The following is a 17,155-nucleotide window of genomic DNA, read 5'->3' as shown; positions in this document are numbered from 1 at the left end:
ACACCACTGTCAGAGAGTCCAGTTCCACCCCCACAACATCACTGGCCACCACAGCCTCGTAGAACATCCTCAGCATCGTCCGGCAGATGTTAAAGGATTAGGGTGGTGAATCTATGGATTTGTTACCTCATATGGAATATTGAGTGTATTTAAGGTAGAGATTGATAGAACTTGCAACATAAAATGGTACAGCACAGGACAGGCCCTTCAATATAGTCTTTAAGATTGATTTTAACCCTTTCTTCACCCATAACCCTTTCATTTTTCTTTTAGCCACGTGCCATGGCGCCAGGTAAAATGATAACAGAATGCAGAATAGAGTGTAATGGCTACAGTGCAGGTGAACAGTAAGGTGCAGGTTAATAACAAGGTAGATTGGGAGGCTGAGAGTCTCATCTGACAGTACTGGGGACTGTTCAATAGGGGGTCGAAGCTGTGCTTGCGTTTTTGTATCTTCTGTCCGATGGGGGGGGGGGAAGAGAGACCGTGTGGGGCTGCACTGATCCCCCTGAGCAGCGCAGGGGCACGGTCGCGCAGTGACAGAAATGCTCCCGCGCACACAGCCGTTGTTGCAGTGCAGATGGAATCTAATGCGGCGCAGTTTTCAGGCTGAGTAACGATTTCCTGCTCGGAGCAACTGAGCAGCGATTTAAAAAAATCTGAGGGAACTTTGCTGGGGTTGTTGGGTCTTTGATGTTTTTATTTGATTTGGTTACAGATGTCGCACGGTCAGCTCTTCTCATGGCTACCGTCAGGGAGGAGGTACAGGAGCAGTCCCGGGTAGGTCTGCGGTCCAGTGTAGTTTTTGTGTTGGTTTATGTAGTCCAGTGTATTGTTCATGTGGCATCACTTCCCTGAAAAACGTTGTCTCGTTTTTACTGTGTACTGTACCAGCAGTTATAGTTGAAATGACAATAAAAGTGACTTGACTTGACTTGACTTGATAGGAGATACAGGAGCCTGACGTCACACACTCAATGACTCAGGAACAGCTTCTTCCCCTCTGCCATCCGATTTCTGAATGAACACTGAACCCACGAACACCACCTCACTACTTTATTTCCTCCTCTTTTCTGCACAACTTCTTCCTATTGTAAACTTATCGTTTCTATTATGTACTGTACAGATGCTGCAAAGCAACATATCCGAGTGATGTTAAGCCTGATACTGATGCAGGTCCAACGAGCCTGACCCGTACGTCCTGTGTGAAGCAATTAGAGCATCCCACGGAAATCCACAGACAAACAAACCCCTAGAGGTACCGGAGGAATTGAACCCAGCTCACCGGTGGTGTAATAGTTACACCACCATGTTGCCTGTACACGTATATTCATTTAGCATGTGGACAGAGGATTCTCGCACCGCAGAGACACATGCACCAAGGCAAACATCAGCCGCTGCTCGTCCCAGGTCAATGGGAGGAGGCAGCTTAAATGGTTTCAACACAGACTAGATGGGCCGAAGGGCCTGTTACTTCTTTATGAGTCTATGATATCACTGCTCTGTAAGCAAGGCGCGCCACAAAGCCGATTAAAGAGACGACTAGGGCACAAGTTAGGCAAGTGTCTCCCACTCGAGGTTTCAAGCCAACAGTTAGATTTTAACAGGTCAGAGTCTGGGGAGAAGTAACGAATAATAGAGGAGTTGTAACTAGATGAGGAAGCAATATTGTCTTTAAATTGGAGAGTAAATTTGGGGCAATTGTTGTTTCAAGAAAACAGTTGGTCCCTCCCCTTTAATGGTGAAAGATCCTGCCTGTAGATGTGCAGCTTGTGCCTGTGGAGTTTACGGTGAAGTGCTGGTGTCCTTGTGATCCCGGGCAGCCTCGCCACAATCCCTTTTGGATCCAGACCGCTACTTCCTCAAAACAAGTTGCTTTCCAAACCCTAATCACTCGCAGATGGTGGAGTCTCTCTCTTCAGCCAAGGTTCCAGGAGGGCTCTCCTCTCCCTCCCCATCACAGTAGATCTAGTTTCAGCCCAAACACTTTCTTAAAGAATCACCCAGGGGCAAGGGAGTGGAGAGAGCGTCTGCGGGAGATGACGGACCGACTCCCACCTCCCTGGGGTTTGGAGATGTGTGTGTGTGTGTGTGTGTGTGTGTGTGTGTGTGTGTGAGAGAGAGAGAGAGAGAGAGAGAGAGAGAGAGAGAGAGAGAGATTGATTATGGGCTGACTCCCTCCTCCCTGGGGGGGTTGGGTGTGTGTGTGTGTGAGAAAGAGAGACAGGGAGAGAGGGAGACAGGAAGATAGAGAGAAAGACAGAGAGAGTGAGATGGGGGTGGGGGAGGGAGAGAGAGAGAGAGAGAGACAGAGAGGGGGGAGAGAGAGAAAGAGCGAGACAGAGAGAGAGAGACAGACAGAAAGATATATTTATATATATAGAGGGAGAGAAAGAAAAGCATATGGGGACCAGACATCCAAAATTGCTCCAAAAATGAGTTTGTCATTATTTCTCTTCTCTTGAAAAAAATTAATTGCAGATGGAGGAACATTCCAGAATGAAACATTTTCCGCCACACAAAAAAACACAAAAACATAAAAACCAGTGTTGCTGGGAAACAGAACAAACGGGAGGGAGAGGGAGAGTGAGGGAGGTCAGAGGGAAAGAGGAGGAGTGGGGTAGAGGCAGAGAGGGGAGAGCTGACGAGGTGTTACCGGCAGTGATGTTGGCTGAGGAATCAATCACCGTGACAATGGAGAGGAGTCCCAAAGCTCGAGAGGAATGTACGCCTCCAGCCCGGGGTTCAGACAGGCCCTCGACAGGGCTGCCCTCTCTCAGTACTGCACTGGTTGTTTGGCGGGAGTGGGACTCGAGCCCGTCACCCTACCTCAGCGGTGGGAGGTGGGTAGGATGGAGAGGCTGCCCCTCTAATCAACAGCAGGCAGCGTGGTACCGCGGCGGCCATTTTCAGTGGCACAGCTTCGTCACTGGGATGGGAGGTGGGAGGTTCCTCAGGGCTCCTAACACCACAACTCCTGCCCCCGGGGCAGAGACTAGGCTAACGGCTGCACAGTAGCGCAGTGGGTAGAACAACCCCAGTTTTGATCCCGAGCACCAACACTGTCTTTCTCTGAAGTTCCTTGAACTGTTTTTTTTGCACAATTTAGTACAAGTTAGTTGCAGTGAAAGATACAGGGTGGTCAAGCAGATGTAAATCAGGGGTTGAGCTCGAGTGCCCTGAGGCCGCGTCGCAGCTGTAAAAATCCCTGGTTAGACCACATCTGAGATATTGTGCTCAATTCTGGTCACCTCATTACAGAAAGGATGTGGAAGCTTTAGAGAGGAGATTTACCAGGATGCTGCCTGGATTAGAGAGTGTGATTTATGAGAAGAGGTTGAGTGAGCTGGGCCTTTTCTCTTTGGAGTGCAGGAGGATGAGAGGTGACTTGATAAAAGTGTTTCGGATAAAAATCCAAATCATTAACCAGCAAATCCAACTCATTAGTCTCCCCAGCGCTAGATCTGGTGTTCGTAAACAGGACTGGTGTGTGTAAGTCCGCTATGGGTAAAGCTCTGCACATCTACAAGGAGTGTTGTCACAAGCAAGCACCATCCGTCATAAAGGACCCCACCATGCCGCCCACGCTGCTGCAGTCTGAGGAAGGAGAGGTCCCTGCAGCATGCAGGCCACTCCTTCACATGTTCTACCCATCTGTTGTCACCAGTACAATCTTCCACGTGGTGGGGTGCTGGGGTAATGGCATCAACGTGGGTGATGACAACAGGCTCAATAAACTCTGTTACAGGAGTCAAACTGGACACACTGGAGTCTGTGGTAGAACAAAGGACCCGACGGAAATCCTGGCAACTCCCTCTGCGTGCCACCTTGCCTGAACAGAGGAGCACTTCAGTAATAGACTAAGACAACCACACTGCTCCAAAGAGCAGTACACGAGGTCACTCTTACCCACGGCCATTAGGCTCTATAATGAGTCAACCTGTAGCCGGGGAAGTGATGACACCCCCCTCCTGTTTGTGGTAACTTATTTTCTATTCTTTCTTACTTCTACTCTAATATTTGCATATCTGTGGACTTGTAACGTTGCTGTGACACTGTAATTTCCTTTGGAATCAATAAAGTATCTACCAATCTATCAGGGAGCAGATGCAGGAGCCTGAAAGACCACACCAACTGGTTCAGGAACATTTATTACTCCTTAGCCATCACAAAGGGGATAACTTCACTCACCCCTACACTGAACTGTTTCCAGAAACTATGGACTCGCTTTCAAGGATTTTTCATTCTGTATTCTCAATATTTACTGCATCTTGTTGTGGGTGGCCTTTCATTGATTCTATTCTGCTGGACGGGGCAGATGAGATCTGCAGTGAGATCCAACGGCCAGGAAGGTGTTACTGCAACACTTCGTGGAGAAAGAAGAACATGACAAAGCTCAGCGGATGTCGTGGTCACACACTGCAACAAGGAAGACCCAGGTTTGTCTTCGTGGAGAGCGAAGGACATGACGAAGCTCAGCAGATGTCGTGGTCACACACTGCAACAAGGAAGACCCAGGTTTGTCTTCGTGGAGAGCGAAGGACATGACGAAGCTCAGCAGATGTCGTGGTCACACACTGCAACAAGGAAGGCCCCGGTTTGTCTTCGTGGAGAGCGAAGGACATGATGAAGCTCAGCAGATGTCGTGGTCACACACTGCAACAAGGAAGACCTCAGTTTGTCTTCGTGGAGAGCGAAGGACATGACGAAGCTCAGCAGATGGATGTTGTGGTCACACACTGCAACAAGGAAGACCCCGGTTTCTGATGCTTATTCGTACCACTGGATTCTGACCTCTGAGGTAGAGAGTGGAACTGCCCCAGTGCAACAGCTTGACCTCTTTAAAAACTCTCCCACACCAGTCTCCTGTCATCGTCGGACAGGATGGGCCAACACAAGTTGCTGGGCGGCGGGACGCGAAAGGCCTATTCTGCACCGAATCTCAATAAAATAAAATTTTAAAATACAAAATTGTGTTCCTTATATTTACTGTGAATGTCTGCGAGACAACGAATCTCAGGAATGGGAAGTGGGTGGCCCCTGGGAGATGCCGGTGGATGGAGAAGATCCTTTGCTCCATCGGCCAGAAGAAGCAGGATCTCCAGCAGCCGCTTCCCATTGGCCAGCCCGTCGCCTCCTCTGCTGGCACAGTGAGACCAGCAACACCGTACGTTCCGTCGCAGCAGCTCCAACCCGATGGCGTGAACATCAACTCCTCAAACATCCAGTAATGGCCTTCCTACCTGCCCACCCTCTCCCTTTCTGCCACGGCCTTCTGTCAGATTCCCCCTTCTCCAGCCCGTGACCTCTTTCACCATTCAGCTTCCCAGCTCTCCCCCTCTGCCGGTGTCACCCGTCACCTTTCACCTTGCATTTCTTCCTCCCCACCTTACTCTGACTTCTCGTCTCTTTCCTCCAGTCCTGATGAAGCGTCTCAGCCGGAAACATCGCCTGTTTGCCTGGCCGGCTGAGTTCCTCTGGCACTTTGTGTGTGTTTCCTGCATCTGCAGATCTCTCGTTAGTGAATGAACCTCAGGGTTGTACCTGATGACATGTACGTACTTTGATAATACATTCACTTTGAACTTTGAACCACGGCACAGCAGGCAGCATGTTGAAGAATTTGTTAATAAAATAAACTTCTGGTATTAATAACTCACTATAAAACTAACAGGGTATTATAAGGGCCCACCTGGTTCATTAACATTCCTTGCAAAAGGACATCATAGCGTCACACAGCACAGGAGCCACGTTTCTCTGCTGAACAATACCCAGACACACTCATCTCCCTTCTCATCCCCGGCAATTCTGAATCCCACCCCAGCCCATCCACTTTGTTCATTATAAAGTCATAGAGTATAGAAACAGGCCCTTCAGCCCATCAAGCCTGTGCCAAACTGTTACCCTGCCAAGTCCCGTCGACCAGCACCCGGACCACAGTCAAGTTTACCATCATTTAACTACATACACTACATACATACACACACCCAAACAAGACAACATTTCTCTATACCAGGGTGTAAAACACAGTTGTTCATAGAACACACATATAACACACAATAGCTTAGGGAAGGATAAAATCTACAGGTGAATTATACATAAACAAAGTGCATAAATTAAATATTGTCAGGTACAGAACAGACTAAATGATGTGGTGTGGCAGGAATTTCAGAATCCTAACGGCCTGAGGGAAGAAGCTGTTTCCCAGCCTGACCGTTCTTGTCTTTATGCATCGGAGTCTCCTGCTTGATGGTAGAAAGTCAAAGAGGATGCTGGATGGGTGGGTGGGATCCTGGATAATTATGGACCTGCATTCCCAGAATCCCTTGTTCCACAATTAGAGATGTTTATTTGAGAGAAAAAAAAATCAGCTTTAATCAATTACTTCTTGCTGCTGCCATTAGGCAGGAGGTACAGGAGCCTTAAGTCCCACAACACCAGGTTCAGGAACAGTTATTACCCCACAATCATCAGGCTCCTGAACCAGTGTGGATAACTTCACTCACCACAATGAGCCTCAGGTCCCACACCACCAGGTTCAGGAACAGTTATTACCCCTCAACCATCAGGCTCCTGAACCAGTGTGGATAACTTCACTCACCACAATGAGCCTCAGGTCCCACACCACCAGGTTCAGGAACAGTTATTACCCCTCAACCATCAGGCTCCTGAACCAGAGGGGATAACTTCACTGACCACAATTCTAAACTGATTCCACAACCTACAGACTCATTTTAAAGCCTGAAGAAGAAAGTAGACTTATTATCAAAATACATTTATGTCACCATCTACAACCCTATGCATGCTCAACAAATACAAGAAATTAAGCAGAATCAATGAAAGACCACAGTCGACAGGACGGACAAACAAGCATTGCACACAAGGTGCTGGAGGAACTCAGCCGGTCAGGCAGCATGTATGGATGAGAATAAACAGTTGACGTTTCGGGCCGAGACCTTCATCAGGACCTGCTGAGATCCTCCAGGACATTGTGTGCATTGTTCTAGACTCCCAGCATCTGCAGTACCTCTTGTTCTAAGACAAACAACCCATCTGCAAAAGACAACAAACTGTGCAAGTACAAAAGAAAATATAAAAATAGTAACAATAATAAGTAAATAAACAATAAATATCGAGAACATACAATGAAGAGCCCTTGAAAGTGAGTCCATAGGTTGTGGGTACATTCAGCGATGGGGCAAGTGAGGTTGAGTTAAGTTATCCCTTTTGGTTGAAGAGCAGTAACTGTTCCTGATCCTGGTGGTGTGGGACCTGAGGCTCGTTGTGGTGAGTGAAGCTATCCACACTGGTTCAGGAGCCTGATGGTTGTGGGGTAATAACTGTTCCTGATCCTGGTGGTGTGGGACCTGAGGCTCATTGTGGTGAGTGAAGTTATCCACACTGGTTCAGGAGCCTGATGGTTGTGGGGTAATAACTGTTCCTGAACCTGGTGGTGTGGGACCTGAGGCTCATTGTGGTGAGTGAAGTTATCCACGCTGATTCAGGAGCCTGATGGTTGTGGGGTAATAACTATTCCTGAACCTGGTGGTGTGGGACCTGAGGCTCATTGTGGTGAGTGAAGTTATCCACACTGGTTCAGGAGCCTGATGGTTGTGGGGTAATAACTGTTCCTGAACCTGGTGGTGTGGGACCTGAGGCTCATTGTGGTGAGTGAAGTTATCCACACTGGTTCAGGAGCCTGATGGTTGTGGGGTAATAACTGTTCCTGAACCTGGTGGTGTGGGACCTGAGGTTCATTGTGGTGAGTGAAGTTATCCACACTGGTTCAGGAGCCTGATGGTTGTGGGGTAATAACTGTTCCTGAACCTGGTGGTGTGGGACCTGAGGCTCATTGTGGTGAGTGAAGTATTCCACACGGGTTCAGGAGCCTGATGGTTGTGGGGTAATAACTGTTCCTGAACCTGGTGGTGTGGGTCCTGAGACTCCTGTACCTTCTACCTGATGGTAACGGTGAGAAGAGAGCATGTCCTGGGTGGTGGGGGTCCCCGATGATGGATGCTGTTTTCCTGTGACGTTCTTTGAAGATGTGCTCAATGGTGGGGTGGGCTTTACCCGTGACGGACTGGGCTGTGTCCACCATTTTTTGTAAGATTTTCCATTCAAGGGTGTTGGTGTTTCCATACCACTCAGTGTAGTTATTGCCTTTTGCTCAGCCATCTGGCTCTTGAACAAAAGTGGGTAAATATACTCATTTAAAGGCCTCTTTTATCTTATTTCAGGCTCATTATTTATTCTATTTATTTATTATCTGCATTTGCACAGCTTGTTCACAGTTTATGATGCCTGTGAGTATGCTCACAGAAAAAGGATCACAGGGTTCTATGTGGTGACATATCTGACAGCAAATTTTACTTTAGACTCTGATGCAGCCAGTCAGTACACTCTCCACCACACATCTTTAGAACTTTGTCAAAGCTTTAGATGTCACGCCGAATCTGTGCGAGCTCCTGAGGAAGTGGAGGTGCTGCCCTGCTTTCTTTGTAATGGCGTTTACACGCTGGGGCCAGGACAGGCCCTCAGAAATAGAACACGAAGGGATTTGAAGTTGCTGACCCTCTCCGTCTCTGATCCCCCGATGAGGACTACCTCACGAACCTCTGGTCTCCTCCTCCTGAAGTCAATAATCAGCTCCTTGGTCTTGCTGACGTTGAGTGAGAGATTGTTGCTGTTATGACACCGATCAGCCAGATTTTCAGTCTCTCTCCTGAACGTATATTGATTCGTCACCACCTTCGAATGGGCAAACTAACTTTAATTTAATCCACCTTTGATGAAAAGACTCATGTTTTCAGTATTTTTAACTTATTATTATTTTTGCACTTGCACAGGTTGTCTTCTCTTGCCTTTGTCAGACTGTGTGTAGTTTTCTCATTGATTCTATCGGAATTCTTTGTTCTACTGTGAATGCCAGCTAGAAGATAAATCTCAAAATGGTATCGGGTAACATAAATATACTTTGGTAGTAAAATTACTTAGAACATTAACTTTAAAAATTTAGGTGCCTTGGTGGGATTTGAACTCACGGCTCGGGATTGCTGACAGTCAGGCCAGTGAATGAGTCACCTCTCTGCTGCTCAGTACTGACCCCCTCCAACATTACATCTGTCTGTGCCTGGTTGGCAACAGTCCGGTGAAACAGGGCTACTTTGCTTCAATAATGGGACGAGATAGATTCACCCTGTCACTCCAGAGTGAAGTTCACTCCAGAATGCCCCACACCTGACTATCCCGAACCTGGAGCACTCCAGGATACCCCTGACCTGGAATGTGCCTACCACGAAGGAAGATCTCAGCGTTACTTCATTCCTACCGCTGGGGGCTGAAACTCCATTCAAGCCAGCTTCACTTCAGACAGTTAACCTAGTCCTGAAAATAAACTCGAGGAGGATGGATGTGTCAAACACAGAGGGAGTACTGATTCAAGGGAAATAATTGTGGTTTTCATTGCCTATGACTCCCTGAGGAGTTTCTTCAGAAAACAAAGAGATAGGAGGGAGGAGGAAGAGAGTGGGAGGGGTGCGGAATGAGGGTGAGTGGGAGGGGGGAGGGTCAGCTCATTCTCCTTCACAACAAAGAGAAAAGACTTAGCTCACTCAACCTATACTCATAAAATATGCTCTCTAACCCATTCAGTGTCCTGATAAACCTCCTCCACACCCTCTCGAAAGATTTGCCAGGGGTTAATTGGTTACTGCATAACATCAAGTTCAAAGTTCAAGTTTAAAGTACGTACAGTATGGGTCATTATATACAACCCAGAGATCCTTTTTCTTGAAGCATATCCAGTAACTCCAAGGAACACAATATAGGATCAATGAAAGATTGCACCCAACAGGGCACACAGAGTGCAAAAGAGAACAAACAAAAGAAAAAAAAAACAATAAATATCGAGAACATGAGACGAAGAGTCCTTGAAAGTGAGTCCATAGCTTGGGGGAACATTTCAATGGTGGGGTAAGAGATGTTGAGTGAAACTATCCCCTTATGTTTGTGAGCCAGCTGGGGAGGTAACTGTTCCTTAGCCTGGTGCTGTGGGTCCTGAGGCTCCTGTACCTCCCTCCTGATGGCAGTAGTGAGAAGAGATCGTGGCCTGGCTGATGGGGATCCCTGATGATGGATGCTGCTTTCCTGTCACAATGCTCCAGGTGGACATGTTCAATGGTGGGGAGGGTTTTACCCATAGTGCCGACCAAAGAAAACGTTATTCCATCGGCTGTAACTGACCGTGGGAGAGCATGGCACGCATGTACTCAGCAGCCAATGTCTCCAGGACGAGAAAAGACAAACAAGGGGAGGAACCATTCCACAGAGCAGGCGAGGGTTAAATCGATTACTTGATGGGTGGATCAGCTCATGGGGCCGGAAAAGCCAGTTCTACCATGTATCTCTAAACAAATAAAAATAAAATCCCTTCACTGGAATGTACCAAAGGCTTCGAAGCACAAACCTGGCCAGACACAAAACGAGGGCAGCCATTTTCAATCAGCTTCCCTTCACGCCCACAAAAAGCGGCAATTGACCATCAGAACCAGGCCCAGGACTATTATTACTGACATTGCTCATGAAATCTGTTGTTTTGCAGCAGCAGTACAAAATTAATACAGTATAATTTACAAATGTAAACAGATAAACAGTGTAAATAAAGAATAGCAAGGTAGTGTTCATGAAACTGTTCAGAAATTTGATGGCGGAGGGAAGAAGCTATTCCTAAAACACCGAGTGTTCCTGTACCTCCTCCCTGATGGTGCCGATGAGAAGAGGGCTTGCTCTGGATAGCGAGTGCCACTCATCACGGTTGCTGTCCTCATGAGGGGAAAATGTCCATGTATGAGGGAAGAGTGCATATGAGGCTGGAACCAGACAAGGAGGTAACGACGGACCGGACGGGTAGGTGACGATGGAGCAGATTGTTGGGGGGGTGGGGAAGAGGAGAATGAAGTGAACCAGATAAACAGGCAACTGTCAGTGTGAAGCCTGGGTAATGGTTACCAGAAATTTCAATGATCTTACTTGTGCGGGGTGCAGATACATCTCCACCAAAGCTGCCGTAAGCCGTTCCTTCCCTCAGCTAATCTATAGTTCACCCTCGAGCACAGTGTAGCACCTGCCTAGCCCACACCCACCCCGATCAGGGTCATTGGAAGCCAGGGGATCAGGTGGTGGATGGTCGTACGAGCAGCCGGTACATATCACAGGTCCTGGTTATGCGACCACTGACACCAGGCAGACAATCTCTGAAGAGTATTGATAATGGCTGGGATTGCCTGTCTTGTAAAGGCACTGCCCAGAAGAAGGCAATGGCAACCCACGTCAGGAACAATCATGGTCATGGAATGACCGTGATCACCCGCCTCGTATGACATGGCACGTAATGAAGAAGATGAATTCCCACCCAAGTTCTGCCCATCACCGAGTAGCCCACACCTCCCTCAATCTTCCCTCTACCCTCTCAGCCCTGATACAGGGTCTCAATCCTGAACTGTCGATGCGGTTTGACCGTTGATATCTGACCCATCTCTCGGGCGGCATGGTAGCATGGTGGTTAGTGTAATGCTACTACAGCGCCAGGGCTCGATGGCCGCCACCGCCGGTAAGGAACCTTTACATTGGCCCTGTGGTCACACTTCAAAGATGTATGGGTCATGAGAGAGTCACAGGCACACTATGTTGGCGCCAGAAGTGTAGCAACACTGTGGGTCTCCCACAGGACATCCTCGAATTGTGATGGCCTTTGATCGTCCGTCGTCACAGAAGAATCGCACATTCAGAGTCTGCTCCGCCATTCCATCGTGGCTGATTTACTATCCCTCTCAACTCCATTCTCCTGCCTTCTCCCCGCAACCTTTGACACCCTAACTGACCAGACACTTTATCAATCTCTGCCCAGTGACTTGGCTTCCACAGCCATCTGCGGCAAAAGAAATTCCTCCTCATCTCTGTTCTGAGGCTGTGCCCTCTGGTCCTGGACTCGCCCACGAGAGGAAACATCCTCTCCACACTTCACATCGAGGCCTTTCAATATCTGGCTGGTTTGAATAAGATTCCACGCCCCCCCCCCCCCACCACCAATCTTCTAAACTCCAGGCTCAGAGCCATCGAAAGCTTCTCACACATTAACCCTTTAATTCCTGGAGCTGGTTTCATGAACCTCCTCTGGATCCTCTCCAATTCTCACTTTCTTGGAAACCGCTCACAACACTCCAAATGCAGTCCGACCAATGCCTTATAAAGCCTCAGCAATAAATCCTCGCTTTTATATTCTAGTCCTCTCGAAATGAATGCTAACGTTACACTTGTCTCCCTCACCACAGACTCAACCTGCAAATTGACCTTCAGGGAATCGTGCACGAGGATTCCCAAGTCTTTTTGCACTTCTGATTTTTTGAACTTGCTCTCCGTTTAGAAAATAGTTTATGCTTTTATTCCTTCTACTAAAGTGCATGGCCACACACCTCCCGACCCACCATATTCAGTCTGCCTCTTCTTTGCCCTTTCTTCTCTGTCCGATCTTTCTAACTCCATCTGCAGCCTCCCTGCTTTCTCAACACCACCTGATCCTCCTTACCTGACTGATCTCACTCTAGGCCGGGGGTCGGCAACCTGCGGCTCCCGAGCCATTTGTGGCTCTTTCACCTCTGTGCTGCGGCTCCCTGTGGCTTTGGGAAATAATTGGTCCAAGTGGCTCTTTCAGTGGTAAAGGTTGCTGACCCCTGCTCTAGGCGTTGACATACAGGTGACACATAAAGCTGATCTTTCTGCCTAGGCCTTTGAGGCCTAGTATTGCACTGCTGCTGTGCGGTTGGGCCGAGCACAGGGCCCCTGGCCCAGCCGCAGCACACTCTGCTCTGGGTGACAGCTTCCTGGCCTCCCAGCAGCGAGGTTGCACTGGATCCTGAGGCAGGCTGCTAAGCTGTTTCCCGTTGGAATGATGAAAACAGAACACAAGACAGTGTCTAAATGGGATGTGGAACACAGCAACCTGGGGAGCATTAACTCACCCCAGTCAGTTTTATTTAGAGATACAGCCTGGTGACAGGCTACTGGGGCCTAACAACCCCATGCTGCCCAATACCCCTGTGTGATCAATTAACCTTCTAACCCCCACATCCCTGGAACCCTGAGTGCCCAGAGGGAGCTCGTGTCCTTACAGAGAGGACATGCAAACTCCTTACTGAGACCAGCAGAAATGAACCAGGGTCGATGTTGTCATAACAGCATTGCACTAACCGCTACACCGGCGTCCTGCCCCTCCATGCAGAGTCAGTTTGGCCGGGAGAAAAAGGCGAGTCTTGATTTCACGGGTTACTTTTTATTCTGGCACCTACCCCCTTTCCTTTCCAGTCCTGGTGAAGGGTCTCGGCCCGAAACATTGACTGCTTTTTCCCCTCCGTAGGCACTGCCTGCTGAGTTCCTCCAGCATTTTGTGTGTGTTACTCTGACCATAGACACTGTCTGACCTGCTGAGTTCCTCCGGCATTTTGTGTGTGTAACTCTGACCATAGACACTGTCTGACCTGCTGAGTTCCTCCAGCATTTTGTGTGTGTAACTCTGACCATAGACACTGTCTGACCTGCTGAGTTCCTCCAGCATTTTGTGTGTGTTATTCTGACCATAGACACTGTCTGACCTGCTGAGTTCCTCCGGCATTTTGTGTGTATTACTCTGTCCACAGACACTGTCTGACCTGCTGAGTTCCTGCAGCATTTTGTGTGTGTTACTCTGACCGTAGACACTGTCTGACCTGCTGAGTTCCTCCGGCATTTTGTGTGTGTAACTCTGACCATAGACACTGTCTGACCTGCTGAGTTCCTCCAGCATTTTGTGTGTGTTACTCTGACCATAGACACTGTCTGACCTGCTGAGTTCCTCCAGCATTTTGTGTGTATTACTCTGTCCACAGACACTGTCTGACCTGCTGAGTTCCTGCAGCATTTTGTGTGTGTTACTCTGACCGTAGACACTGTCTGACCTGCTGAGTTCCTCCGGCATTTTGTGTGTGTAACTCTGACCATAGACACTGTCTGACCTGCTGAGTTCCTCCAGCATTTTGTGTGTGTTACTCTGACCATAGACACTGTCTGACCTGCTGAGTTCCTCCAGCATTTTGTGTGTGTTACTCTGTCCATAGACACTGTCTGACCTGCTGAGTTCCTGCAGCATTTTGTGTGTGTTACTCTGACCGTAGACACTGTCTGACCTGCTGAGTTCCTGCAGCATTTTGTGTGTGTTACTCTGACCGTAGACACTGTCTGACCTGCTGAGTTCCTGCAGCATTTTGTGTGTGTTACTCTGACCGTAGACACTGTCTGACCTGCTGAGTTCCTCCAGCATTTTGTGTGTGTTACTCTGTCCATAGACTCTGTCTGACCTGCTGAGTTCCTCCAACATTTTGTGTGTGTGTTACTCTAGACTTGCAGCATCTGCAGAATCTCCTGTGGTCTGCGATGACCATGTTGTCTGCGCAAGGGAGGGGTGGGGTCGAAACCACAGCTGGGCGCTCCTGCAGAGATGCCTGGGCCTCAGTACATGAGGCACTGATCGGAGTCTGTAGGTGTCCAGACTCTGGGGCGGACTGACCAGAAAACATAGGAATAGAATTAGAGCAGGGGTTCTCAACTTTTTCTATGCCATGTGCCCCTACCATTAACTGAGGGGCCTGTGAACCCCAGCCTGGGAACCCCGATTTAGGCCATTTGGCCCATCGAGTCTGCTCTGCTGTCCCATCCTGGCTGATTTATTTTACCTCTCAAACCCAATTTCCTACCAACCTTGGCTTTAAACATACCCAGAGACTTGACCTCCACAATGGACAATTCGCAGATTCACCAGCCTCTGGCTAAAGGAACTCCTCCTTGCTGCATATTTAACAGAGGCCTCCGTCAGTCAGGCTCGACCACGGATGTTGTGAGCTGGCTGTCTAGATACGCATGCTGGGCATACAGAGAACAAGCTGTTGCCCATGTAGCAGGCTCCCCCTCTCCATGTGTCTTGGTGAACCCAAATGAATGGCAGAGACCAATACAGTTTGGCAGCAGCAGCGTTGAACTTAACACAGGGTAGGGACCCCAGCTTCAGATTACTCCCAAATCCTTCCCCCACGAGTGGGAACGGTCAGAAGGCAGCGGAGGTCTGAGATCAGCGTTTTCCTTCTCCCAGGTGAGATGCCAGTAACAGCCGATGAGCCCTGTCTGCCCAAAGCGAGCAGTAACGTGCCTTTACCCCCCTCCTGTCAGCAGAAACGGACCCGCTAGCTCAGCTTGACGTGTAGGCCAGGAGCTGTCACACCATTGGGAGCATTTAATAGGTAACGGGAGCTACCCCCGGCTATAATAACTGTATCAGTAGCATTTGTGTTATCTTGCAAATATGTTGTTGATTAAGCATTGTTGTTTGTTTAAATAGTTCACTACGCGTTACATGCAAAACTTCGTGAATTGCCTATGTCATGACACTCCCATGTGATATGCCCGCATCTCGCTTAGAAATGAATGAAGTCTCACATTTCAGACTCCCATGTCTTCCTTTGAATTAGTTCAATGTTTCAAAGTTACAAAACATGATGCACCTGAAGCATCCGCGTCGCGGTGGCCGGAGGTTGCAGGCTCCGCCACGTGGGCACCGCGGTCGAGGAGCAGTTAGCGTGCTGCTCTTACAGGTCGGGGCGAAGTTCAGAGTCCAGATCTGACATCGTCTGTACGTTCTCCCCGTGGAACGTGCTCCAGTTTCCCCCCACAGTTCAAACTACATACGAGTTAGTAGACTCACCGGTAATTGTAAGTTGTCTAGGGTTAATTTGGGGGTTGCCAGGTGGCATGGCCCGAGAAGCTGGAGTGGCCGATTCCAACTACAGGAAACATCCTCTCCACACCCACGCTGTCTGCACCAGTGTTTCCCAACACCCCCCCCCTAAAGCACCTTCAGACTTGCCAATGCCCCTTAGGCACAATATACTTCCCAGGAACCCCCCCCCCCCCCCATAGTGTAAAAATCATGTCTAACATACGCTAACACGAGAAAAGTGATCCTGTCTTTAAATCTAGCTTGCACAGTCCCTGTGCGCTGTAAAGCAGCTTCCTTATCGATGTGGTCCCTGAGCTTGGCGGTTTTTAGCAAGAGTTGAAGTATCTGGTTCAAGTTGTGACAGCCACAGCCTCAAGTCCCCACATGTAACGACGTCTGTCTTTGTGAGTGTGTGGCTCACTGCACTGGAGCCTCTTTCAATAAAGTAGAAGGATGGAAATGCAATGAAGAGCTGCCTGGCTCTTCTCCAAAGACCAGGAAACTTCGTATGACAGCGTAGACACACTCCTCAAAAGCCGACGTTTTTGAAAAGCATTTTTGCTTCATCATTCTTAATTTCGATAATTTCTTCTTGCTGCAAGAACATTCTCTCATTGTTTGCTTATATATTTCCAATTTTCTGATCAAAGTGGACACTGCATTTTTTGCCAGGATTAGATTGAAATTCTCACCCTGCTGTTTCATATTTAGACTGTTCAGTTTGTCGTACAGATTGGCTAGGTACATCACATCTCCACGTATTCATTCAATCTCGTTTCCCAAGCTCTTGTCAACTTTGAGGACAAATTCAATCTCAGTGTCAAAAGATCAAAGGAACATTTTAAGCAGCAGCCCTTTGACAGTCAGCATACTTCAGTGTGAAGAAGCAAGTGTTCAAACTCCTCATTGTTATCTTGGCATAGCTGCAGAAATAATCTGCTATTTAATGGGCAAGCTTTAATTTTGTTGATAGCAGATATTGCAAAAGCTATGCTTGAAAAAGTCGCTAGTTAAGGTTTTTGGCTGCGAGACGTTGATGAATTGCACGACGGATTGCTGGTAATCCAGCATGGTGACCTGTCATATACGGTGCTCCATCTATTACACAAGAAATCATGTTCCTAATCAGAATACTTCTATCCTCAATATACATTTTGAGCTCGTTGTAGATCGATTCTCCTTTGACATTTGTTTTTAACTTTTTACAAAACTTTGATCAATGGTACATTAGCAATGCCCTGTTGTCTTGCACAGTTGTATCCCCAAATCTAGGCCTTAATGAGATTCCATCCACCCTCCATCATTCTTCTAAATTCTTGTTAGTACAGGCCTAGGACCATCGAACGCTTCTCA

At 48.2% G+C, this 17,155-nt stretch overlaps 1 protein-coding gene across 5 annotated transcripts in view; it reads right to left on the bottom strand.

The window, feature by feature from the left end:
- The window catches only part of numbl (NUMB like endocytic adaptor protein), a 203,700-nt gene that overhangs the window by 60,831 nt on the left and 125,714 nt on the right, over window positions 1-17,155 (bottom strand). The gene's annotated exons all lie outside the window — the stretch shown is intronic.

The sequence above is a fragment of the Hypanus sabinus genome, chromosome 11 (assembly GCF_030144855.1).
Source record: "Hypanus sabinus isolate sHypSab1 chromosome 11, sHypSab1.hap1, whole genome shotgun sequence".
Taxonomy (NCBI): Eukaryota; Metazoa; Chordata; class Chondrichthyes; order Myliobatiformes; family Dasyatidae; genus Hypanus; species Hypanus sabinus.
Note: the sequence above shows the minus strand (reverse complement) of the source record. Positions and strands in the feature narration are given on the sequence as shown.